The 27,925-nt window shown below is 39.8% G+C and overlaps 1 protein-coding gene and 1 long non-coding RNA gene across 12 annotated transcripts in view; one reads left to right on the top strand and one right to left on the bottom strand.

The window, feature by feature from the left end:
- The window catches only part of LOC131691429 (uncharacterized), a 38,101-nt gene extending 19,789 nt beyond the window's left edge, over nt 1-18,312 (top strand). Inside the window, exons 2-5 of one of the 2 annotated variants that reach the window (XR_009305772.1) lie at nt 14,874-15,038; nt 15,103-15,461; nt 15,586-15,805; nt 17,103-18,312. This is a non-coding gene — a long non-coding RNA (uncharacterized LOC131691429). Of the gene's footprint in view, nt 1-14,873; nt 15,039-15,102; nt 15,462-15,585; nt 15,892-17,102 lie in introns of both variants that reach the window. The other variant, XR_009305771.1, reaches the window with a different exon arrangement.
- Nucleotides 1-27,925, bottom strand: part of LOC131691421 (uncharacterized) — a 1,322,992-nt gene that overhangs the window by 74,085 nt on the left and 1,220,982 nt on the right. The gene's annotated exons all lie outside the window — the stretch shown is intronic.

Below are 27,925 nucleotides of genomic sequence, written 5' to 3'. Positions count from 1 at the left end.
ATCGGATCCCACCATTGCAGCTATCCCCGAGGGAACCACCTATTGATTGTATACCGGAACCAGGTAGATCCAACATCTACTCGCTCCATCGGGACGGTATGGTCCAAAGCTGACAACTCATAACCAACAAGCTCCTCGCCCACAAGGGTACACCCGGGATCAGTTAAGCAGTTTTCCTCCCACGTCTCCGCTCCAGCCGACATATGTTCGACGATTGCCACATCAGCAGTGCAACATAATCGAAAAGTGGCCAAAATTTAGTGGCGACACGAACAATGTGCCTGTCACGGATTTTTTGGGACAAATCGACATCCTCTGCCGATCATACGCAATAAGCAAGCAAGAACTTCGAATGCATGCGCACTTATTATTCAGAGATAGCGCATATGCGTGGTATACCACGTATGAGGAAAAGTTTACTTCCTGGGAAACTCTAGAAACATATTTTAAGATGCGATATGACAATACCAATAGAGATAGGATAATCCGGGAATAACTGCGAAACCATAAGCAGTGCCCAAATGAGCTCTTCAGTGCCTTTCTTACGGATGTGGAGATGCTCGCGCAACGCATGAATCACAAAATGTCAGACCGTGAAAAATTTGATTTAGTAGTAGAAAATATGAAGATGGGATATAAGCGAAGATTAGCCTTTAGAGCCAATCTACTCCATAGAGCATCTAGCGCAATTATGTTTTAAGTTTGATGCTTTACATACGAACTTGTACACACCCGGGGGGCAAATGAAACCTGTGCACCAAATACTTGTAGAAGAACCAATAAAGGGTTTTTTTTATTCAAATCGTTTATTTGATAAGGCACGTTGCGTTAGCTTAAAGGTGCCAATTTTGTTTTGTTTTACATTTTAAATTGCTTAAAACTACGGGATTACATATTGATTTTTTTCAAATGAAACTAATGCGATTTTATAGCTATCCTATATATCTACACAAGGGGATAATATTATTTTCGTAAGATTAGGGGGGTCATTTAGTTTTTGTGGCAATATGGTTTGACATTTTTATCAGTGTGATTATTGGAGCAAATAATGTTTAACTAAGGGGGACAATTTTTTACGACTATTTTAAAAGTAGGAATAACTAAAGGGCATGATTGAATTTTGTAAAGATTCGTAATTATAGTTATTTTTGTGGGTAGTAGAGTTGGGCATTTTCAACGAGATTATATAATATAATAGTTAAAACTAGAAGAGACAAGAAGAGCTAAATGCTTCGTGATGATATTGTGGGGGGGGGGGGTGTTACTTCTGGGTATAAGAGTCACGGGAGGGAGGGTAGACAAAGATGGCAGGGAGAGAAAATTATTTCAGTTTCAAGCATCGTGAGATCAACGGATGGATTACAAACTCGGGTGGCCTTCATCAGGGGAATCATGTACTGGGACGCCGGGTGGTCCTCCTCAAGATGGCAGGGGTTTTTCCAGACCTTTTCGTAGTACGGCTCAGATGTGGATCGGCTACATTTCGAGTTAAGCGTGTTATGTTCGTGCCGTAGGTCCCGTGTTTGTTGGCTCATTCGATACAGATGCTTTGATACAGGTGGAAGAGGGTTCTGAGAATGATAAGGAAAATAAGAAGGGGCAATTAGACTTGTATATTGATGGTTTTCACAAAGGTGTATATAAGGTACATATAGAGGACATCGCGGCTTGCCAGCACATCTCGAACCGGGACGTTGGTTGGTCTTCCTCGGGCCCGCAGGGTATCCATTAGCCGAGACCTGGCGGAACTGTACTCGGTGCACGCCCAGACAATGTGCTCGATGTCGTGATAGCCGTCGCCACAAGCGCAGATACCACTATCCACGAGCCCAATACGCCGGAGATGTGCATTTAGCGTGTAATGGTTTGCCATGAGTCGGGACATCACACGAATGAAGTCACGACCCACATCCATCCCCTTGAACCAAGGTTTCGTCGATACCTTAGGGATTATCGAATGTAGCCACCTTCCCAGCTCTCCACTGCTCCACGAAGTTTGCCAACTTTCGAGGGTTCTCTGATGAGTAATACTGAAAAATTCGCTGAAGCATATTGGTCTGCCTTCTCATTGCCCGGAATGGAGCAATGAGAAGGGACCCATACCAAGGTAATCTGGAAAGAGTTGTCAGATAAAGCACTCAGTAGCTCCCGTATTTTCCCCAAAAAATACGAGGAGTGCTTTCCATGTTTCATCGAGCGAATAGCGTCAATGGAACTGAGGCTATCCGAAACGATGAAGTAATGGCCTGCGGGTAATGTTTCAATGACTCCAAGGGTATACTGAATGGCAGTTAGTTCTGCGGCGTAAACTGAAGCAGGGTCACTGAGTTTGTAGGAGGCGGTGAACTTTTGATTGAAAATACCGAAGCCAGTGGACCCTTCGAGGTTTGATCCGTCAGTATAAAACATCTTAGAACAGTCGACTTCTCGGAATTTATTATAAAAAATGTTTGGAACCACTTGTGGGCGTATGTGGTCCGAAATTCCACTAATCTCGTCTTTCATGGATGTGTCGAAGAAAACAGTAGATTCAGAAGTATTTATGAAATGCACACGGTTGGGATTGTAAGAAGAAGGGTTAATATTCTGCGCCATGTAGTCAAAGTACAGGGACATGAAACGGGTCTGAGAATTGAGCTCAACAAGCCTTTCGAAATTTTCAATCACGACCGGGTTCAAGATATCGCATTGAATGAGCAATCGATCGACCTGAGCGATAGTTTGACCCATTATTAGAAGCTGTAGTTGTGCTGGTTCACGCTTCCTTGAAAATACAACTAGCTCAGTTTTCTCCGTGGAGAATTCGATACCCAGCTTAAGCCCAAGCAGACAAATTGTCCAAGGTATTCTGTAATGGTCCTTGTAGATCGACAGCTTTGGGTCCCGTAACAGACACCACGCTATCGTCTGCAAGTTGCCTTAACGTGCAGGAATTGTCAAGACATTAATCAATGTCGTTGACGTAGAAATTGTATAACAGGGGGCTTAGACATGAGCCCTGGGGAAGGCCCATGTAACTAAATCGTGATGTCGATAAGTCACCATGCGAAAAATGCATGTGCTTTTCCGACAACAAGTTTAGTAAAAAGTTGTTTAAAGTCGCTGAAAGACCATGCTGGTGCAGCTTCTCTGAAAGAATGTTGATTGAAACTGAATCAAAAGCCCCCTTAATATCTAGGAACACTGATGCCATCTGCTCTTTGCTAGCATAGGCCATTTGAATTTCAGTTGAGAGCAACGCAAGACAATCGTTCGTCCCTTTGCCTTTGCGAAAGCCAAACTGTGTATCTGACAGTAAGCCATTTGCTTCGACCCAATTGTCGAGGCGGGATAGGATCATTTTCTCGAACAACTTCCGGATACAGGATAGCATTGCGATCGGACGGTACGAATTGTGGTCGGAGGCTGGTTTTCCTGGTTTTTGGATGGCGATGACCTTCATTTGTCTCCAATCGAGTGGGACAATGTTAGCCTCGAGAAACTTATTAAATAAGTTCAACAAGCGTCTCTTGGCAGAGTCAGGCAGATCCTTCAACAAGTTGAATTTGATTCTGTCTGGCCCCGGAGCTTTATTGTTACACGACAAGAGAGCAAGTGAGAACTCCACCATCGAAAAAGGTGTTTCGTTCGCGCTATCGTGAGGAGATGCGGCGCGGTAAATCTTCTGTGCCGGGGCGGAATCCGGACAAATCTTCTTGGCGAAATCGAATATCCAACGGTTTGAATATTCTGCACTCTCGTTAGTACTGCTTCGGTTTCGCAAACGCCGGGCCGTGCCCCAAAGAGTGCTCATCGATGTTTCTCTCGTTAGTCCGTCAACGAACCGGCGCCAGTAACTACGTTTCTTGGCTTTCATCAAACTCTTCATTCGCGTTTCTAACGTCGCATATTGTCGATAGCTAGCGGGTAACCAGTCGTTCCGGAAGGTCTTATACGCGGCGGCCTTCTCCGCGTACACGTCTGAGCACTCTTTGTCCCACCACGGATTAGGAGAGCGTTTTTGTATGTTCGCGCCGGGTACTGGCTTAGTCTGAGCTTGATTCGCGCAGTCGAGAATCAAGCCAGCCAAAAAGCTGTACTCTTCCTCCGGAGGAAGTTCTTGGGTAGATTCGATGTTGTCGGATATCGCGGCAGCATAGCTCTTCCAATCGATATTTCGTGTGAGGTCATACGAAATATTGATTGATTTCAATGGCCTTGAACCGTTATCGATTGAGACTACAATCGGCAGATGGTCGCTGCCGTGGGGATCAGGAATTACCTTCCACGTGCAATTTAACCGCAGCGATGTTGAGCAAAGGGACAAGTCTAAGGTGCTCGGGCGCGCTGGAGGAGCAGGAATCCGTGTCATTTCACCCGTGTTTAAAATTGTCAAATTGAAGTTATCGCAAAGATCCTGAATTAAGGAAGACCGGTTATCATCATAGAGGCAACCCCATGCTGTACCGTGAGAGTTAAAGTCTCCTAAAACTAGTCGCGGTGCTGGCAGGGATTCTAAGATGTCTTGTAGCCGTCGGTGCCCAACAGCGGTGTTGAGGGGAATATATATGGAAGCTATGCAAAGGCTTTTGCCTTTGGTTGTTACTTGACAAGCGACAACTTCAATACCTGTTATCGAGGGAAGGTTAATTCTGTAGAAGGAATAGCACTTTTTGATCCCCAAAAGCACTCCTCCATAGGGGTGTCTCGATCCAGGCAAATGATATTAAAGTCGTGGAAGTTGAGATCTATGTCGGAAGTTAACCAAGTATCACATAATGCAAATGCATCGCAACTCAAATTATTTATTCAAATTTTGAAGGAATCGATTTTCGGGATGATACTTCTGCAATTCCACTGTAGAACAGTGATCAAATCCGTGACCTCGTTCGATGAGTTAGCCAGCGAAGGATACACTCGCTGAGAGGAGGGTCCATTTAGCAGTCAACTGCTTCAAAAATGTTTTCACTGTAGGGAGAAAAGCTAACATAAGACTTTTAATAGGATCAGTAATATTGAAAGTTTTTAGTATCCAGTCCACTATGTCCGAGAGTTTTATAATTCCAGTGCTGTGATTACTCTCGAACTGAAACAAAGGAACACTTGGGATTTTTGATGTTCCTGGAAGTGCTGGGAACTCCTTCTCTGAGCTTAATCCTCCGAGACCAGGAGCTAATTGCTTCGGTTTGGTTGCAACACTTCCAATAGATGTAACTTTCGGAGCCCCGTCAAGGGACACCTTCTGGCCTTTGCAAGGAACTTTACGAGAGGAAATGTTCCTCCTCTTCCTATAAATTCTAGGCACCCTAGTAGATGTTCCCTCTTGTGGGTTACCAGCCTCGCCCTCGTCAGGAGGCAAGTGAGTATAGATGTTTGCTGAGGATGGTGGCGTAGCATTCTTTAACATTTCTGCGAAAGAATGTTTGGATCGTCCCGCAAGGGAACGTTTCAGTTTATCCCCGCGTAGTTTGTACGCGGGACATGCCGAGATATGATGCAGACTCTCCGCACAGTAAGGACACTTTTCGGCTTGCTTACTGCACGAATCATCTAGATGATTCTCCCCGCATTTTCCACAGCGGGCCTTATTGCTACAATGGGTGGCTGTGTGACCCAGTTGTTTACACTTTGTGCAATTCATGACCCGCGGCACAAACAGACGCACAGGCAGACGAACCTTGTGCAAGAAGAAGATTCAGTGATTTAGTCTTGGGCCGAAAGAAGACCACAAATGGACCAGTTGAGAGTTCTGGGTAGCATTTGGGCCGGGGGGAGCCTTAGAAGTTGAACCCGATTCAACTTCCATTTGACCATCCGGAGAGGGAACCATAGAAAACGTCAACGCACGGGGTCAGCGCCCGCGCAGACGGAAGAAAGCAATAAATGTGTTACAAAAGACAAAAACCACTTAGCTTTAAACTGGTGTCCAACGACGAACCGATCCAGCTTATACAGCTGGCTTAATCCTCACACGCGAACAAAAGACTGAGGACCGAACCGAACTGGCAAAATAACCTTGAATGCGGATTAACACTATTCTTTATCGCCTCACACAGCACTACGGACTAGAAAAAATAACCTCTGTCTCGATGGAGAGCTCGAAAACGAATGTACCAATAAAGGGTTAATAGATTCGTGGTCATGCCCTTCGGGTTAACCGACGCACCTACCACTATGGCTCGATTGATGGCACAAGTCTTAGGACACGATGAAAATTGTGTTTGTGTTTGCACGACGTTATTGCGTTCCTCCGTTGTGTCTCTGAAATCGTGGAATTTTCGGTGTTGCGGACTTTTTAAAGTGTTTGAATCAAAGCATCCTTTAGTTTGTGATCCTGTTCACATGTTCTACGTGAAAAATTGTTGGATTATAAGCTGTAATCAGTGTTTTAAGTAAAATCGAAACGTGATCGTGCTGCAGTAACAAAGAGATCTGCAATTCAGAATAGTCATCACTGCTACCTACACATATAAAACATTGCTAACGAAATAACCGCCAAAATCGACGAAATGAACTGTAGTAAATGTACTTTATACATTTCACCTATCGAGAATAGCATTACGTGTGGTGGTTTTTGCTCAGATCAGTATCATCCAGAATGTGTTGCATTAACAATTGCAGAAGCGTTGAGCTGTAATAAGCATCAAAACATCCACTGGATGTGTCCACCATGTACGGAAATATTGCACGATGTTCGTCGCATACAAACTTTCCGCGATAAGCGTGAGCTGCTGTCCGATGCCGCTGCTGTCATTCCTACCCGTGTTCAATCTATTGCTATCCACACACAATCGCAAACGGATGATTGTGGATCGAGTTTGATCAATGAGGTGTGTGAAATGAAGAAACAAATTGCTGATATTCAGGAAGCAGTAGCTGAAATTTCTCGCTCGAGTGTTGGTCGATTGTCTGCACGAGATGACACGCTTCTTACAGAAGGCACTCCTTTATCTTCAACGAGATTAATGCAAGGTGCTGGAAATGCATCTAACCATGCCCACCACACGCTGCCCAATACTTCCGAAGTACCTCTTTGCTGGTTGTTTTTCACACAAGTAAAAACACTGTGAGCGAAATAGATATAGCATATATGGTTGCTGCTTCACTCGGGCATACCGCCAAGGTTGTGAAAAAATTGGTGCCCGAATGGAAGGACGAGACGATGACGCCTTTTATTTCGTTTAAAGTGGGAGTCGACGCCAAACTAAAACGAACTGCATTATGTCCATCGACATGGCCACGAGGGATTTGCTTTCGAGAATTCCATGATCAACTTGCATTATGGGAGCCAAATGTTAATCGTTAATATTAATGTTTACTGTAATATTTGTTACTGTTTTCGTAATCTGCTGTGAAAAGTAAAATGGTATTGTTATGAATTGTTTTATGTTGCTCTTTGACTCAGCGTAAATTAGTATTTTAGGTTAAGTTGTAGCCTGAAAGCGCTTGTCGCAAAGACGAAATAAATAAACGATCTTGAACCGCAAGTGTACGTATATTTGGATGACATAATTATCATGTCAAACTCAACGAGCTGGCCTAACCATCAACCTCACAAAGAGCAATTTCTGCCACATGAGGATACGATATCTGGGTTACGTCCTCTCAGAAGAAGGACTATCGATGGATGTAAGTAAGATCCAACCCGTGCTACCCGACACCGAGAACTGTGAAGGATATTAGGAGACTTTTGAGGTTAGCTGGCTTCTACCAAAAATTTATACAAAAGTACTCTGAAATCACCACCCCTATAACCAACTTACTAAAAAAGGACAGAAACAAGACTGAAGAAGCAGAGAACGCCTTAAACAGGTTGAAATCTGCGTTAGTTTCTGCACCTGTCCTTGCAAACCCCGATTTCCAACTGCCTTTTGTTATAGAAACCGATAGCTCAGATTTGGCCATTGGTGCTGTCCTGATACAGACCCAACATGGTGAGCGTAAGACTATAGCGTACTTTTCAAAAAAGCTGTCCAGTACCCAACGACGCTACAGCGCTACAGAACGCGAACGCCTAGCCGTTTTGATGAGTATCGTGCATTTCAAACCTGTTGTGGAGGGCTCTCAATTCATCGTTCAAACGGATGCAATGAGCCTGACCTTTTTACAAAGCATGTCGATTGAATCAAAGTCGCCCAGAATTGCGAGGTGGGCTTTGAAACTGGCTACGACATTCTACTGCAGTATTAAAAGGATTTCGAGAATATCCAGATGCTTTGTCGCGATCCATTTTACGCTTGATCACTCACTGCCCACTGCACTCACCCATACATCGCGCAACTTAAAAACATGGTTGTAAAGTATCCCAGTCGGTATTCTGATTTTCGAATCACCGAAGGAAAACTGTAAGAATTTATTACCAATACCTTTTTAATTGAAGATCTAGGGTTCCGTTGGAAATATGTCGTTACTTTGGCTGAACGGAAGAGATCATTAAAAAGCTGCATGAAGAAGCACACCTAGGTTTCTTAAAAACCCTTGCTCGGGTACGTGAAAGATTTAACTGACCCAGAATGGCGACCGAAATCAAACGTTTCTGCCATAGCTGCGAGGTATGCAAAGAAGCCAAGGTGCCCAACCAAAACACCCTTCCCGTGTGTGGCAAACCGAAACTTTGTTCGCGACCGATGAATTTATACAGATTACGTTTAGTCAGCTCTGTCGGTGCAAGTTAACTTGCACATAAACCAGGAATGTTCTTCCACAAAAACACACTTCGGAGGGATCGCAGTATCGTGTTTGAGATGTCCATTAGCGTTGCCTCACACTTTACGTTCCGAGACAGTAACAGCTTTGTGTGATGTCCCATAGAATAGGTAGAATAGAATAAACAGATTACATAAGCAGGAATACATACGATGCTCGGTACGATTATTCCATATGAAACAATAACACCAAACTTACTTCATCAGAAATAGCTCGCGAAAAAACCGGCGGTTCTTACTATAAAGTGGCCCGTCTTTAGCGGCCCTTACACGTTCAATATTTTTGTCAATACCAGTATTGACGATATTGTTACAATATTTCAGTCCCGTTTGAAATCCACATCGTCAATAATTTTTTTGCCATTACACGTACAATACTTTTGTCAATACTCTCTAGTATTGACAAAAATATTGAACATGTAAGGGCCGCTTTTCATGCGGTGTCCACAAGCTGCTGTTGAGGTTTTACTCCGTTTTCTTTCGGAAAAACTCGGCAACCTTCACCACTTTGCAACCACAATAACCTAAACTAATGAAAGTCCAGCTCACTTTGACAGTTTGCAAAATTGGTATGTGTGAATCGGTTGTATTCAGTTCATTTTTGTTGTAGTAGTGTCATCGGCGATGCGATGTTTTCTCTCCGGTATTCTGAGTAGGAAAACTTGGGCGTGAGTGGAATGTAGTATGATAGAGAGCTTTCATTTGGCTGAAGATAGCAGCATTTTCCAATATTTTGGAAGTCATTATGATTTGGGGTAAAATGTATAGATTTTTCAGAATCATCTGAAATTAGTCAGTTGGATACTAGAGGAATTAAATAATCAGATATTTCTGATGGAATGCGGCGGTTTGACGGGATTTTATGATGAATTGTATATGAGTGTAGAAGATGAGTAGGATCAGAATACTCTAGGCAATACTTCGAGGGGCAAAGTATATAGGATTATAGGAAGATATTTGCGTAATTTGGAATAATTCGTGAATCTCGTATAGGAAATCAATATTGTCCTAATTTCGGAATAATAACTAAACCCAAGTAATTAAATTTCAAGCATAAAAATTTTGAAATATATTTCAATATTTTTATAATTTAGCGTCGGCGAATGTAAGGTTTAAGTCATTCACCCAATTTATGCGTGCACTAAACTAACGCTACCACTAAAAACACCTTATAGGTACCAAAGCTAATTTGCAGCAACTGATGCGCACTCTATCGTTCGGTTAAAGAGATCGCTAAAGCCTTTCGCGTGAGTTTTCCTTTGAGTTCCATTCGGATCTCATTCAAATCGATCGCTAGGTTTGGCAAAATCTACCCGCTGGTTTGATTTTGCAATTACACAGAACAATCAGCACAAGGGGAGGCTGAGCAAACCTGATGGGAAACCTTACTGTTAGAACGAGATGGTATTGAGGATTAGTAGCGCACGGAAAACCCTCCAATCACAAAATTATTATATTGCAATTGTTGATTCATGCCTTAGCTGTTTCAACTAAAAATTGCTGAAGCAACTAAATTTTTTGTTGATATTCAACTCACAAGCAGTTGCTTTAAATTGTTGTTTTGGTGGGCTGTCACCCAGCCAAATAAAGAGACAGCAAAATGTAAAACAGTAAGCATTGTGATAGAAACAACCATATAACTAGTTGAAAACTGTTATTGCGAAGGAAAAGTTACTGCATTTTGTATTTCGTGTTTTGTTTGTGCATCAAAAAACTGTTTAAAGAATGTATATGCACGTATTATGAGTGGTAGATATTTGTGTTTATAAAAACATACCATTGATGCTTTAAGATTCATCGTTTTTCAAGAATAAATTATCGGTAATGCATCAACATGAATGGTGTATAGCAATTGAAATTATTCTTGATGGTCACATCGTTAGCTAAAAATCAACAGACATCCCCAATTGATTATTAAATACAAAAAGTTAATTTCATTTTCGTTTCAGATAGTAGGATATTGCAAAATAAGCGGGATAATTGTCCTCTTCTCATTCCAAAAAACATAGCTCTGGCTCCAAATCAAATGCCCGAGGAAAAAGATCATTCAATAAGGATAGATCACTCATAAGAAGGAAGACACGATCAAAGTGATAAACAATCTGGTAAGGCCCACCCAATATAATATACCTATATATGAAAATCAAACAAATACACTATACACGCACATGAATCACCCCAAATCCACGCCCCATTGTCCTTCCTTACTATAACAAAATCTAACATCCGTAATACCTCGTAATATCCGTAATAACAAATCTTCCCTCTAGTGATCGTAAGGACATGGCCAGGTGTGCAACAAACTATGCTATTGCATAAAAAAATATGCATTGCATCAGCCACACATTATTAGTGCGGTCGTTTTTGCTATGCTATACAAATGCGAAACCTTTAATTTGGTGCAAATTATAGCGCCTTTATATTACCTCGATATCCACTAGAATATAGCAAATTACAGTTTTAACAATAATTTTTACTTAAACACTTCATGCTGAGAGAATTATCACCCTCGCTTAACTTTTAAACCAGGTTCACCAGTACGTTTAACCCTCCGGAAGTCGCGCAAATGGCTTACTGAACGAGCAGCCGCTGGTGAGCTAAGACGATTTCACTAGATTTTCCAGAGCAGCGTGCACTGGCGCAGCTTCCGGAAGGTTAAGCGCTAAGCGAGAGTGACGTAATAGTTTTCTTTAAAATTTAAATAAACGTTTCAATCACTTGAATTAAAAGGGCAATCCCACTGTTACAAACAAGTGTAGATCCATGTTGTCTGCATTTCAAATAACTTTAAATATTAATTGGTTAACAATTGGTATTGACATAAAATTCTATTACATAATATAACTGTAGTTTAGGATTACCTAAACCAGACCCAGAATCCAAAAAAATGGAGATTTGAAAATCCTGTCTGAAGTAATAGAAAAACGTGTTATAAGTTAATAGTAAATTGATTCCTTATGGATGCCTACAATAATACAGTAGACAATAATCGATTGAATCGGAATCAGTTGGAATCCAAAAAGAATCCACTTCGGATTCCGAATCCATTTTCAAATGATTTGACATCTCAATCCATCAATACCCCCAGGATTACCAAATCCACTGAAATGGGATCAATGAGCAACATCTATATCGATGTATTGAGATCTCTAACGATTTGGATATCGATTCGGAATCCTGAGTGGGTTACTCTTTGTTTCTAGCTCATACGCAATTGATTCCGAATCAATCGGTTGTTGCATTTGAGCAGGGAACCATACATAATCAATTCACTATTACGAGTCTCTAACACGTTATTCTCCTAATGCAGATGGGAGTTCCAGCCCTCCAGATTTATTTTGATTCTTTGTGAGAATATAAACTATACCAAACGGTAAGGCTAGGTGCAAAGATTTCTTTTGCAAAAAATGCGTATCGTTTACGTCATACTTTATCTCTCACATAATGTTCAATTCCAAATAAATCATCATGTTATCATAGATGTTCTTGTAAAATTTCTTGCAAGAAATTACAAATTAAATAAATTACAAAAAAAAATCCATGACGAAAAATTCAGAAAACTTCGAAATAAGGAAAGACCGAGACAAAGCTGCAAGAAATAAATGTATGTAGTATTTAACATATTACATTGCATACTTACACGCTGAGCTAATTCTCATATATTTGTTTCATTTGCTCTATTTTTAATTTTTTTGTCAAATAAAAAAAACACGTATTATGATACGTTGCTTAAATTAGAATGATCACGTAATACTAGGTTTGTTCCAGAAGAGAATACAGGAACGATTTTCTCCCTGTTTGCTCCGGAGTACTTCCAGTTTCTTCTGGTACTGGAATATACCTACTATGTGATCAACCCAGTGAAGAATTCAGTAGGATTTCGGGCTTAAATGCATCAACTGATGTTGAATCAGAATCCGTTACCACATTGTAACCAGAGCTCTGCCGAAAGCTCACAAAAATTCGAAAGGTATGTCCTTGCTTATTTGGCTGGGAGAGACATGTCATACTTATTGACTTATCCAGCTGCGTTGGTATTGTGCCGTTTTGACGTTTAAATTGGGAGGAAAACAAATCATTTGCACTGCGAATTGGGAGGAAAACAAACCGCTTGTGGGCTTAAGGGTAGTATAAAAATGCGAGATCTCAGTGTGCGTTTTTTAAACGTCAGATATCTCAATAAACAACCAATTGCCTAAAAGGCCTATTCCCAGTAAAGTTGAGCCGGAACTGAACTGGAATTCTGGCTAGTCTCAGTTCGTACTCCGATTCTAACTAGAATCGGCTGTGTCACTGGAGCCGGATTACGAACTGAAATCAGTCGGAATTCCGGTTCATTTCCGGCTGAGCTTAACTGGGTTTGCGATGTATGTAAAAAACACCCCAGAAAATGGTAACCCATGCAGAAAACGAATCAGTACACTCTCGTTCGCAACTACCCAGTTAAACTCATTCCGGAACCGGTTCGGATTTCTGAATGGAGTTATTATGGATTACAAATCAAAGGCAACAACCGATTCCGAATCAATCGGTTTCAGAATCGGTTGTTGCATTTGTTTTGGAATCCATACTGACTCCATTCAGGATTCCGAATCAAATTCCGAATGGTTTGACCGGGTACATGGTAGATATAACCCAGTAAAGTTCAGCCGGAACTGAACTGGAATTCTGGCTGGTTCCAGTTCGTATTCCGGCTCCAGTGACATAACCGATTCTAACTAGAATCGGTTGTATCACTGGAGTCGGAATGAGAACTGGAACCAACAGGAATTCCAGTTCATTTCCGGCTGAGCTTAACTGGGAAAAATAGTACCCAGAACGTTATTGTTCGGGCTCCAGTGACACAACCGATTTTTCGGCTGAACATTACTATGTAGTTAAATATAAACAACAGTCAAAGATATGAGCTGTGCTATCAAAATATTTAAAAATTAAATATTTTCCCAATGTCGAGTAATATTGGAAAACATTGCAGAAATATCGATACCATTTTTTCGTGGATTCTCCATGTTGAGGTTATGTACACTTTTCACGAATTTGACTAGATATTAATCAATTTTTAGTATGTTGAGCAGAATTTATACAGAGAGTCATGCACTGGGACAGAACGTTGATGGAGATTTCCTTTTTATTGTTATCGCAACTACGACTAACAATTTCGATATAGCGACTCTTCTTCAAAATTTAGGAAAAAATGAATAAATCATTGTACATCGCACCTAAATAAAATTTAGTTACAAAGAGACATAGTGGAATAAACGGAAGAAAATCTGTACAGTCGTAATTCGCTGGTTGGGCCACAGCCTTGTCCAACTAACGAATTTGATTCGCTAGTTGGACTGACTGACAAATGTCAAAAACTCTCCAAAGGAGATGTTGGCAGTGTAAATGCATCTGTTCACATCTCTAAATATTGTCAGATTGATTGTCAAAGTAAATTTGACACGAGATTTTGACGTTCAGATGCTTTTTAGTTGGACAATGGTCCAACTAGCGGAGGTCCAACTAAAAAGCGGTCCAGTTAAAAAGTGTCCAACCAGCGAATCACGACTGTATTAGGTGAGAATATTCCAATAAAACCTAAAAGATCTTTCCTAGTTCAGTAATATAGTTACTATATTTATAGTTTGGCGGAGACACTGAGCGCAGCCAATTGAACATGCCAAATGCCGGAGCCAATCGAGCATGACGTTACAGAACATGTTTTTTTGGATGTATATGGAAAAGGTATTGTGATTATGGTCATAATTATTTCACTCTTTCCTTGTGTTATCGAGTGTAGAGTAACGAAAAGAACAAAAAAAACTAACCGCAAGAGATATTCGCATAAGTATGAAATCATATCATCATATCTTCGAATTGTTTTTTCTATTCGTACATGTAAAGTTCCTACTCACGACGACAATGAAATTATTAAGTTAGAGCTTGAACATTTGCATGGGACGCCAGTGTTTTCTTTCTAAAATAAGAGCTGCCAGTTTTCCGGCTTTTGTGTCCGCCCAACTCTGTATATAGTAACTCTATTCTCGTACCGGATGTTTTAACTACTGAGTAGTTACAAACGAGCCTGTACTAATTCGTTTGCTGCATGGGTTTCTCACAGTCGCGAGCAGCGATGCCATATGTGAAGACATGTTTTCATTTTGAAGACATTTGAAAGGTTGTGAAGACGGGTTTTTCATTTTGTAGACATTTTCTTCGGATGTCTTTACTGATTTCTGGCAGAATTCTAGCTCGATATCAAAAACCGATTCAGAACATTTGAAAAATACACCTGGCATCCTTGGTAGCGAGTGTTTACTTCTTTCGCATCGATTGAAACGAGTGAAAAAAATTACGGAAAATGTACCGGTAGTAAGCAAGTATTTACAAATTTTGTTGTTTCTCTAGTACCTAAATGAATTAATTTCTTTTGCAGATATTGAATCAAGTGAACAATGATGATTAATTTTGCGATGTGAAGAAACCGAAATAGTCATCCTAAAAGTACGGTCATAGCTACTACTCTTTTCAGAAGAACAAATGGAAGGCCCTTGCAGTTTGTTTCATCAATGAGCACATTGATGGATAAACGGCTGTTAATGGAACGGCTAAATGACAAATACAAATACAAACCATTCACAATCGCACACTTATCGTGTCTAAGAATTTCGAAGCAGATTCGAATGAAACCTATGCAACTCGATACAATGTTCACATTATTACGGATAACATATACAGCGGTATTATGACCAATATGACCATCAGTACGGTCTGTGCAGTGTCCTGGGATAAAAAGTGCGTAAACCGATTACATTTTCTCCAGGCTGAAAGCCAAAATATAACCTCACTCTACCAACAATCAATAATCTTCTAAAATTAATATTTATAATAATTTTGTTTTATTTACTCCCTTTTGCAGTTTTACAGCGAACCAGTAAGACTTCAACAATCAGTCACGCTTTTCTTGAGTTATCGACAAAGCGGAAGTATACAAAGTATTGCTATTATGCTCCTTTGTCGCGTTGGATCTAATTGAACAAAAAACTGACGATGCTGCCCAAGGAATTCTTGAATAATTTAGCGCTAATATCTTGGCTGATACTAAGTTATAGCTTACAACATTACTATCATTCACGAAGGTATGCTCTTCAAATTGCCTGACAGCAAGCAGTTTTTGTCACGCTTTACCTATAAATGTGATTTACTACACACCAATGGTTACGATGTAAGTAACCATGCTGGAATAGCATACTCAGATTGTATTTGCACGATCGATTCGTGTCACACTCAGAATGCACTTTCATACATCATTATTTTCGCACGCAGAATGCACATGCACATTGTACTACTCATACCGCATTTGTACACTTAAGTATTGTCACATTCTTACTGCAGTAGCACACTCATACTTTTCCCTCATGTAATTTTAGTATTTGACAGTGCACTACACCGGCGTACTCGGTGCTACTCGTTCAAACTTGGGTCTAATCAGCGTCTCTTTTTTTGCAATACACCGGTGTAGCATCAAGAAAAAACTAAAACGCTATTAGGTGTAATCAGCCAGTCAGCACAAAGTAAAAACGAAAATGTTATACTGCTCCTGGCTGAAATTGTAAGTCATTCCCATGTAGATAGCGAATCCCATAGAACATGGGGCTGACGCGATTATGGGCAATGTACAAGCATACACAATCTTACTTTAAACACTCATGTGCTGTGGTAAAGATTTCACTTGCACATTCGAGTCTTGTCACACTCCAATTGCACTTGCGCACTTGATACCTATTTCACACTCATGCATTGTCATAAACCTGCCTTTGGGCACTCTGGTTACACTTGCACACTCGAATACTATTACTCACAGACTGCAATTTCGCACTAATACAATGTAATTCTCAGACTGTACTAGCATATTCCAATGTTAACAAACTTTGACTGCATTTGCAAACTCATGGCATTTTCGTTTTTGGCAGTGCACTACTACTTTTAAAACTGAATGCAACTATTGCTGATTCCGTTTTTCTTTACTGTATGTATTTCAGCTTATTGTAACAATCGATTCCAAGTCAATCGGTTGTTGCATTTTTGCCCTACAAAATTCAAATTCTAACTGAGTCTATATTTCTAAAGTACCGTACAAAGGAATACACACCCTTGCATACTAATGTACATTTATTTGTTTTGTTTGAATTTTGAAACAAATACATTTCCAATATTCTAGCTCATATAGATTGTATAAAAATAAGACATGTATAATCTTTTTATAATGAATATTCTTATACTGCATACTTAATAGGAAATTCTTGGTACTACATTTTGCCGTGTACAATGTTCAAAGCGATGCGTATAGAGAGAATTTCAACTGCAATTAGAATATTGTCATCCAATACATCTAACTCTGTATTTATATGCAAATATTCTTCATTTTTATTTAAGTTTCGGACAATGGATGAATAATTGTATAACTTTATGAAGATTAGAAGCATCTTCGAGGAAACATCGCATCCCACCAGTTTTATTCAAATTGAACACAGCAAGCATATTTATATAGCACCGCGCCATAAAGCATAAGGCATGCAACAGTCATCGGATTATTCGCAACAACGTCGATATGCTTCATACCATTATCATGTGGAATATTTGACAGTACTGCCGACTATAATATATGGAAGGATAGTATTACATACTGCATTTAGTTAGTAAGGCTAAGAAAAAGTCAATTGCAGAATACGTGAATGGCATTGGTTGTAAGAAGATGATGTTAGTTGTTGTCTAAACAAAGGAATCGCTAGTTCACTGATCATTCAGAATATATGTTGAAAAGTTAAATTAACATGAAATTATGCTTTTTAGTATTTTTATAATCAAACATATATCCAGAAAATCCATCTTAATTTAAAAAAACTTATCAGCTGGTACAACCAGTATCATTCCTGAAATCAACAATAGCATTAGATGTTAAAACCAAGACCATTCCTAAAATCAACAGCAACCATTATTAAAATCAACAACAACACTAGCTGTTACTACCAGGACCATTCTTAAAATCAACAACAATATTAGCTGTAACAACTCATTTGATAAGCTGTATTGGATGGTGTGTGTCTATGCTAACTGACAGCATCATATTTTTAACTAGACGTTTTAGTTGTTTCAGCCAATGTTTTGTTGTCACAAAAACAAAAACGACAAATTAGAAAAATCAACAATCGATTAGCTGTCCCAAATTTTAACTAGCTGATTTCAGAAATATGACTAATAATTTAGTTGCTATACGATCCAGAGTGTTTCCGTGCGTTCTTTCAAAAATTGTTGTTTCCCTTGAACCACTTGACTGGAAGCTGTGATCGCGAGTAGTCCATCGTATCGTGGAATAGACATGTGAGTTAGCTAGAGTGAACCTAAAATTAAGAGTATTAACGTGCTATTTAAAAACTCTAGGGCCAATACGCTTAGATAGTTTAAAAGGCGATTAGTGCCAAGGTTTAGTCCTGTAGGAGAAACGTGCTCAGTGACATATGGTAAGCTTGACGCTTTGTCGGTATATTCGGGTAATTGAAGGTGACGCCCGTTAAACAACATTAAACCCACTACTGTTCAACGTGTTTTTTGCCTTTCTCAATAGAAAGGTATTGCAATTGCTCTGACAACCGACTTTTTAACGGAGGCCCGGAGGGCCGAGTGACATATACAATTCGATTCAGTTCGTCGAGTTGGGCAAATGTCTGTGTGTATGTATGTATGTATGTATATATGTGTGTGTATGTGCGTCTGTGTGTGTATGTGACCAAAAATGTAACTCATTTTTCTCAGAGATGGCTGAATCGATTTTGACAAAGTTCATCTCAAATGAAAGGTGCAACATAGGTGCAACATAGGCTGCTATTGAATTTCTAATGGATCCGACTTTCGGTTCCGGAATTACAGGGTGATGAGTACGAACACGCAGAAAATGTCGATTTTAATAAATTCTGCAATGAATGTATAAAGGTGAAAATTTTTCCAAAATATGACCACAGCTGCTTCGATTTGTAGCATTAGGTAACTAACATCCATTCAAAGTCTATTTGGCCACATTGGCCACCATCATCGGTTCCGGAAGCCCCGGCGGAAGTATCTCAATTCAGAATAACAGTCACATCGGTTTCTCGGAGATGGCTAGACCAATTCATCTAAACTTGGTCTCAAATGAAAGGTATTGCGTCCCCGTAAATGGCTATTTAATTTCGTACGGATCGCTTATATGGGTCCGGAAATATAATTTCACATATGAAATTCCCATATAAGCATGAACTCAATTTTTTTTTTTCAAAATCAGGAATAGAATTCGTATTTTTGATGCCAAACATCTTTAAAATGCATGAAACGTCGAGATTTTATGTTATCTTGAAGAAATTTTTTTTATAAAGATCGACTTTTTGGCCGATTTCGGACCTTTTGCCTTTCTCAATAGAAACGTATTGCAATTGCTCTGAAAACCAACTTTTTAAAGGAGGCCCGGAGGGCCGAGTGACATATACCATTCGATTCAGTTCGTCGAGTTCGGCAAATGTCTGTGCGTGTATATGTATGTGTGTGTGTGTGTATGTATGTAAGTGTGTATGTGCGTCTGTGTGTGTATGTGACCAAAAATGTCACTCATTTATCTCAGAGATGGCTGAACCGATTTTGACAAACTTCGTCTCAAATGAAAGGTGCAACGTTCACATAGGCTGCTATTGAATTTTTAATGGATCCGACTTTCGGTTCCGGAATTACAGGGTGATGAGTACGAACACGCAGAAAATGTCGATTTTAATAAATTCTACAAAGAATGTATAAAGGTGAAAATTTTTCCAAAATATGACCACAACTGCTTCGATTTGTAGTATTAGGTCACTAACATCCATTCAAAGTCTATTTGGCCACATTAGCCACCATCATCGGTTCCGGAAGCCCCGGCGGAAGTATCTAAATTCAGAATAACAGTCACATCAGTTTCTCGGAGATGGCTAGACCGATTCAACTAAACTTGGTCTCAAATGAAAGGTATTGCGTCCCCGTAAATGGCTATTTAATTTCATCCCGATGGTCGTCAATGACTGGGCAGTGCGTAAACCTCTTGTACCTGAAGGCATAAAATAGACCCCACTTGCGGTCCTTAGCTTCCTGCCCAGTAACTCCTAGCCCTGGCCTCCCCGTGGCGTCGACTGGGATACGAGTAACCTTAGTGAAGATCGGGTAACCAACCCCGGTGGGAACTTTGGTCGTATGTTGACAGTGAAGGGGGGGGGGGGTTACCCTTCTTCGGAAGGTGTAAACCTGTCCTGGTGTCCAGGTGGGACCTTAAGCAGTCCTGGCACGATGGCCCACCGGCGAGACAGGTGGTTGGCGTAGGCCCTATAAGCCGCCCCTTAAAAAACCCACATAACGAACAATACAGAAGAGAATACGACCCAGAACAATCGACAACGACCCAGGCGACGAATAAAGGATCACGATTGGAAACTCGGAACATGGAACTGCAGATCGCTCGGCTTCGCAGGATGTGACAGGATAATATTTGCAGACCCTTCGCAGACTGCGTGGCTGGCGACGCGCGGCCATGGACCAAGTGGAATGGAGGAATCTTTTGTATACGGCACAGGCCACTTCGGCTTTAATCTGTTAATAAAAAAAAAATCATCCCGATCCGATTTCCGGTTCCGGAGTTACAGGTTGTGGCGTGCGATCACATAGCAAATTGTGATTCAAACCGATACTCCGATGAAAGCAAAAAAGGTAAAAATTTCGCTAAAATGTCTCTCAAACAACTTAAATTTGCTGCACTAGGTCACCGACGGCCAACCAAACGTTCGGTGACTACATTGACCACCATAGACGGTTCCGGAAGTGCCCGGGAAAAGCGGCCATCTTTCAAAATTTACGAACTCACATCAGTTTCCCGGAAATAGTTGGGCCGATTTTCACAAACTTAGTCCCAAATAATAGCTATAATATCCCCACATATGTCTATAAAATTTCATACGGATCGCTTATATGGGTCCGGAAATATATATATATTTTTTTTCAAATGGGGGACCCCATGAAATTTCAGAAATCGAATTCGTATTTTTGATGCCAAACACCTTTAAAATGCATGAAACGTCGATTTTTCCACCGATTTTCGTAAACTTAGTTTCATCTGAAAGGTATAACGCTCCCATAAGCTGTTATTGAATTTTTAGTTGATCCGACTTCCGGTTCCGTAGTTACGGGTTGAAGAGTGCGGTCACACAGCAAATTCCCATATAAACTGGTACCACCATGATGTTAAAATGATGTAAAACATATTAAAATTGATGTAACATTACTCTTGTTTGCGAGTCTGGATCACTAATGATCAATTAAAGCAGCTTTGACCACATTGGCCACCCATGACGGTTCATGACGCCCCCGGGGAACCCGCCAAGTTCCTAAGCTAATATCACACTCATTCCCCAACGAATTCTCTACCGATTTTTACAAACTTGATTTCAAATGAAAGATACAGTAATACCGTTGACTGCTGCTGAATTTCATTCGGTTCTAACCCTTGCTTCCGGAGTTCCAGGGGTGTTAGTAAGGACGCAATGGAATTTCCCATATAAATCGGTACAATCGTAATACCTCAGAGGCTAAAAACTATTGAAATGGTCATCAAATTACTTCTAATCACAGATCTAGATCACTGATTGCCAATCAAACATTATTTGAATATATTGTCCACTATCGACGATTCCGGTAGTTCGGAATTCCGGGCATATTTCACAATTAAAGTCACATCGGTTCTTCGGTGATGACTGAACCGATTTTCTCAAACCAAGTCTCAAATGGAAGGCAAAATATGCAGTTGAGTATTGCGTCGCCGCCCCTCGCCCCGCCTTGCCCTTTCACCTTCCTCCTTCATCACTCCCCTCCCCTTGGACCACCCTCACGCCCGCATTTCCTTCATCCACCCCGTATACCGAAATAAGATGAAGGATTTCTGACGCATCCTCCACTCCCATTCTACTAACCCCCCATTCCCTCCACTTTCAAACCCATTCCACCAACATTTCAAAATATAATCACATGAAGATAACATTGAACTCATGCTGATTAAGCTAATTAAATATTATTCTTTTGGCATTCTCATATAGAAAGGTTATGCAATTGCTCCAAAAACCGACTTTCTAACCGAGGCCCGGAGGGCCGAGTCTCATATAACATTCGACTCAGTTCGCCGAGATCGCAAAATATCTGTGTGTATGTATGTGTGTATGTATGTATGTATGTATGTATGTATGTGTGTGTATGTGCGGATTTGTTAACAAAATGTCCACATCGGTTTCTCGGAGATGGCTGAATCGATTTTTACAAACTAAGATTCAAATGAAAGGTATAATATTCCCATAGGTTGCCACTGAATTTCATTTTCAACCGATATCTTGTTGCGGATTACGAATTGAAGAGTATGGTTACAAAACAAAATTTCTTGATTTGTCCACATCGGTTTCTCGGAATTTTCTGAACCGATTTTGACAAACTTGATTTTAAATGAAAGATCCATCAGCTGCTGTTGAATTTTGTGTGGATCCGAGTTCTGATTCCTGAATTACAGGGTGATACGTACGATCACGCAGCAAATCCCGATTCTAACGAATTCTGCGATGAATGTAAAAAGGTGAAATTTTTTCCAAAATGTAAACACAACTGTTGAATTTGTAGATCTAGGTCACCAACAGTCATTCAAAGTCGCTTTGGCCACACTGGCCACTGGCCACACACCATCGACGGATCCGGAAGCATCCAAATTCAGAATAACGGTTATATTGGTTTCTCGAAAATGGCAGAACCGATTTGATCAACTTAGTCTCAAATGAAAGATGTTGCGTCTCCGGAAACTGATATTAAATTCCATCTCCATCCGACTTCCGGCTCCGGAGTTAGGGGTTGTGGAGTGCGATCATATAGAAAACTCCGATTCAAACCGATACCGCGATGAATGCAAAAAGGTGCTCTTATATATACTTACCAAGTGTAATAAGAATGAAAGACATTTCCATAATGTTATATTGTACGAACCAGCTATTAAATCATAGTTTGTAGAAATGAGAAAGGCACAATTGCACCTCTAGGTGGATTAAAACAGGTTTTTCAATTCAATATTACCGTGGCTGTTTTTTCTTTTTCAAAATTTTAGAACTCGAATAATGATTTATTTTCCTGTATATAGTTGTCATGTGATATATAATAATAAAATGTAATATATGCATTTAAAAGCTTTTAATGAATATAAACAACGCAAACATTCTCGTGTTCATGATTGAGAAAGGCACAATTGCACCGCTAGGTGGATTAAAACAGGTTTTTTCCTTGGCAGGTTCATAAATCGACGATTAACGACACAAGGGTGCCTGTCTACACGTGGCTCGTCAATTGAGGGTTGCGAATCCGATCTGGAAGCGCGCGCAACGAATTATCGCGCCTTTCAACAAACCCCTCTCACGCTAACCACGTGCTTGAGTGCGCTATTTTCCGCCCGTGTGACACCAGCGCCACGCCACCACCCTCTTGTGTCACATTCGTCTACCGCCAAAGCATGGCGCAAAGTTGCGCAACATACTGCCATCCGAAAGCGCAGGACATCGCACCGGATAGACCGCGCGCCACGCCATCTGTGCACGAATTGAACAACCGGCGGCTCGTCGAGCAGTGTGTAGGCCTTAGTCGAAGATGAATATATCGAATTGCTCTTCCGTTAATTTGTTAAAATATCAAGGTTTAAATTACACGGAAACAAATCCTTTATCGTTTTCATGAAAAAAAAATCATGCAGTTATTCGTTGCATGATGCATCATTTATCATACTGCAGCTCAATCATTTTCAAAATATTTGCGATTTTAAAATCTATTCACTATGGTACTAACATGATTTTTGTGATGTGATATTAAGCCACCATCAGCTCAAGGTTTTTCCAATGAATGCGGGTAGACTTACGGTAGCCTCGAAATAGATTATCGTAAAACCTTCGCATTATTGCTGTTAATGAAGGGAAATCAAAAAGGGTTGAGCGGGTGCGTAAGCAGAGGCACTTACACGCACCCCGCTTCCTTCCAACAACAATACTTCAGTTAAAAGATAAAAAATTTCGCTATACCTGCTTTACCCACCTGATGGTTTGTTTTGAGAAGGGTGCGTCAAACTCATATCAGACCTTCTGATGAAAACAAGTTTTCTTCAAGTGACTTAGGCTGGCTATCCACGTTCCTTCGTCCAGTCCTCAACTCATATGATACCCTGGTGCTCCCAGCCCCTCCCAGTTTTCAATGTTATATAGTGTATTATATAGCGAATTAAATTTATTGTATATGATGTAATATAGCATAGTTGACAAATAGCTCAAGATCAAGAATAAAATGAATATTGTGTACATACCTAATAAGAAAAATGAATAAAACCTTTAATGAATACAATTTAATGAAAATAATGAATATAACACATACATGAATATAACCATTGTTATACAAGGTGTATGGTGAACACGTTAGTTGCAACGAAAATTATGACGCAGTGAATATAACGAAATTCAGTGAGTTTCAAATAACAGTATGTATCAATTTTCCTGAGAAAGATAGAAATAAATGTAAATAAGTATGGTGAGAACGATGAGCAAGAAGAATTAATTAAGTAGTTTGAAAATCATGGATAAACGCATTCAATAAATATAATATATTGATCTGTTGTGAACGACGACCACTTTTCCTCCTTGACTCCGATTGGCCTTCCACTTCATTGTCCAGTTGTAACTTCATGCACTGGTGGACCCTCCTCACCCCATAAATCTTATGCATATAACGTCAATATATACCAATCAATATATAATATAATATAATATAATATAATATAATATAATATAATATAATATAATATAATATAATATAATATAATATAATATAATATAATATAATATAATATAATATAATATAATATAATATAATATAATATAATATAATATAATATAATATAATATAATATAATATAATATAATATAATATAATATAATATAATATAATATAATATAATATAATATAATATAATATAATATAATATAGTATAATATAATACAATACAATATAATACAATACAATATAATACAATATAATATAATACAATATAATATAATATAATATATCGTATCGTTCGACGATGGACCCGTGCAAACAGCCAGGTTACAAACGAAAATGCGAATGAGCTATAAAGAAGAAAGACAACCGATACCAATCACTCCCAAATACAAGTAACACTGAAGTCAAGAATCTATCAAACCTCTCACTCTATGCATGGTGACGAAGTCAACACACACAAGAATTCAAAACGACCCCCATGTGAACAGGTATTCGAAATCCCCAACTTGCCCAACCAAGTGTCCTTCAAAAGATCCGCCAGTCCTGCTCTCCCATCGTTACAAACGCCAGCGGATCGTCAACCTTATATACATGCACCTCATATGGAGACGCTCACACACACAAACGGTCGAACTCTTGACGTACAATTCGTATACATTCGCATAAAACAAATACATCCAACTTATGCCGACTTAACTGTTACCTGTCGATGACTACATGCGACGCACTCAACTCAAGCAGTCCAAAAACTGATTGTACATAATAAACATAAACATTGTACATAATAAACATAAACATTGTACATAATAAATATTTACAGTACGGTTGCCGACTGAAGAAATACAAAATAAATAAATAAATAATACTTCCTTATTATATGTAGAATATGTTTCTCCATAAGTAGCCGCAGCACATTAGTTGTAGCTCCCCCTTAATATTCATTATGCACACATCCAGGTATCACCGTATGGAGAACTCGATTAATTTCACTCTCTTCTCTAACCCATTCTCAGCCTTCCTCTTCTCTTTCTGACAGAAAACACACTCTCCGAATTTCTCTGTTCTTCGGCTACACTTTTTTCACCCCACAAAAATGGCGTCTTTGTAGATACTGACGCCAACATCTTGAACTGATTCGATTTGCCTACAATTTTCCTTTTTGGCGTAAATCAATATCACAGCAATGACCACAATGGGATGATAAAGAAAACTTCGCTTCAGAGGCCGAGCTAACACCACCAATCACTCGATGATTACAATCACTATTAGTTCAGTGATATTATTCACCGCAATAGTGGTTTTTCGCTTTACACACTCGTCACTATCACTAATTCCAACTAGCCAACTGGATTTGGTAATCACTTGATTTAACAGTCTGATTATAACATACTATGACATGCCGAATAAAAATATTCTCCACCAGCTCAACGCAATTGCGACTGTTTCGCTCGACTAAACGGCATGAACGCATATGCTGCGTTACGAACAAATAGTTCATGATATGATGCACAGAAATCATGGTGTATTTTCATAACATGAAAAAACACTATATTCCGAAAATCATGAGTCAGTTTTCTCATTTTGAAGAATCAATTCCGCTACGTTAATGATCACTGAATATCCTCTCGTCGAAGGTTTGAATTTGGTCCATTGCAACAATTTTAGATTTTGCCTCTCTTGGGGAGCTTTTGAGTGAATTTCGAGTGTTTGAACAACTTTTCAACACGCCATAGATAGGAGCCCCAGCCGGGCTCGCAAACAGCCGCAGCAACCTCTTCTTGACGAAGAGTGGCGCTTAAGTTGCTGCTGGTTACGCAGTTCAAGTACATTCGTTACAAAAGTGGTGCTGGCTGATGGTTCCACGACGACGTCCGTTGGTATCGGAGAGGGTTTTGTGCAGTGCATTGACGAAGAAGATAAAGTGTTAGAAATCCTATTTAAGGAAGTGTTGTATATACCAAACATGGACAGTGGATTGCTTTCTGTGAGAAAGCTCACCCAGAAGGGATACAGTGTTGAGTTCGGTGCATCGAAGTGCAATATTTCGGGTAAAACAGGAAAAGTGCTTGCTGTAGCCGAACTTCGCGGAAATTTATACTGCTTGAAAGTGATAGAAGACGCGAAGCTAAGCAAGGAAGCAAATCACTTTCTGAACTGCCAGCACACTTGGCATATGCGGTTAGGACATCGAGATCCCCGAGCTTTGGAGCGCATTAAGGCAGACGATCTTGGTTTTGATTTGCAGGATTGCGCTATAAGGCAAGTGTGTGAGCATTGTTTTCAAGGTAAGATGCCAAGAAATTCTTTACCTAAAGTGACGGAAAACAGAGCCAACTGTGTTTTAGATCTGGGCCATACGGATGTATGTGGCCCGATGACTAACGTGACGCCAGGAGGGTGCAAATATTTAATGACCCCAATCGACGACCAAAGCCGTTACACCGTAGTGTGTCTATTGCGAAACAAATCTGACGTGGCAGTGTGTATCAAACGGCACGTTGCGTATGTTAAGACACGTTTTGGTAAAACTCCTTGTGTGATACGGTCAGATGGTGGAGGGGATTATGTCAACCAAAAGTTGAAGGACTTCTACAGTACTGAGGGTATTCAGGCGCAATTCACCACGGCGTATTCTCCTCAGCAAAACGGCGTCGCAGAGCGGAAAAACCGCACTTTGCAGGAGATGGCTACGTGCATGCTACTCGATGCAGGGCTTGAGAAAAAATTTATTTATTTATTTTCGTCAAGCATATGCAGACTACATAGAATGGTATTACAATATTTGCTTATATACTATACATTATTTCTACGATTAAGTTCAAATTTAATTTATATTCTGGATATGGAAAGGTCGATTATTGCACAATTTTCATTAGAATGACGCATCATTCTAGTGATGGGGTTATTTTAGCATAGTTTGTCCTAAAAGATTGTTCTTGGAATAAATTACGACTTCTTAGTTGACGGATAGGTACATAAAATTTGATTTGCGAGAGTAATGATGCGGATTGTACACGTTGAGAAATAATGTCGTTGATAAAGCAAAGCATGGCAAATTCGCGGCGTTCTTTGAGTGTTTGTATGTTAATGAGTATACAACGTGCTTTATACGATGGAAGAGGAAATGTCGTCCAGTTTAGTTTACGAAGTGTATACAAAAGAAATTGTTTTTGAACTGATTCGATGCGTTCTTCGTACAGGACAGTGTATGGGTTCCATACTACGCTGCAATATTCCAAAATTGGCCTGACTATTTGCTTTATGTATTGTAGTGTTCCACAAATGTGAACTTGGAGTCTAAGATTACGCCTAAGTCACGAACAATTTTGCATTTTTCTACTACTTTGTTTCCTAAGTGTATTTCTATTGGA

Source organism: Topomyia yanbarensis, chromosome 3 (assembly GCF_030247195.1).
Source record: "Topomyia yanbarensis strain Yona2022 chromosome 3, ASM3024719v1, whole genome shotgun sequence".
NCBI classification, from domain to species: domain Eukaryota; kingdom Metazoa; phylum Arthropoda; class Insecta; order Diptera; family Culicidae; genus Topomyia; species Topomyia yanbarensis.
The sequence above is the reverse complement of the archived record's forward strand: the minus strand, read 5'-3'. Positions and strand labels throughout refer to the sequence as shown.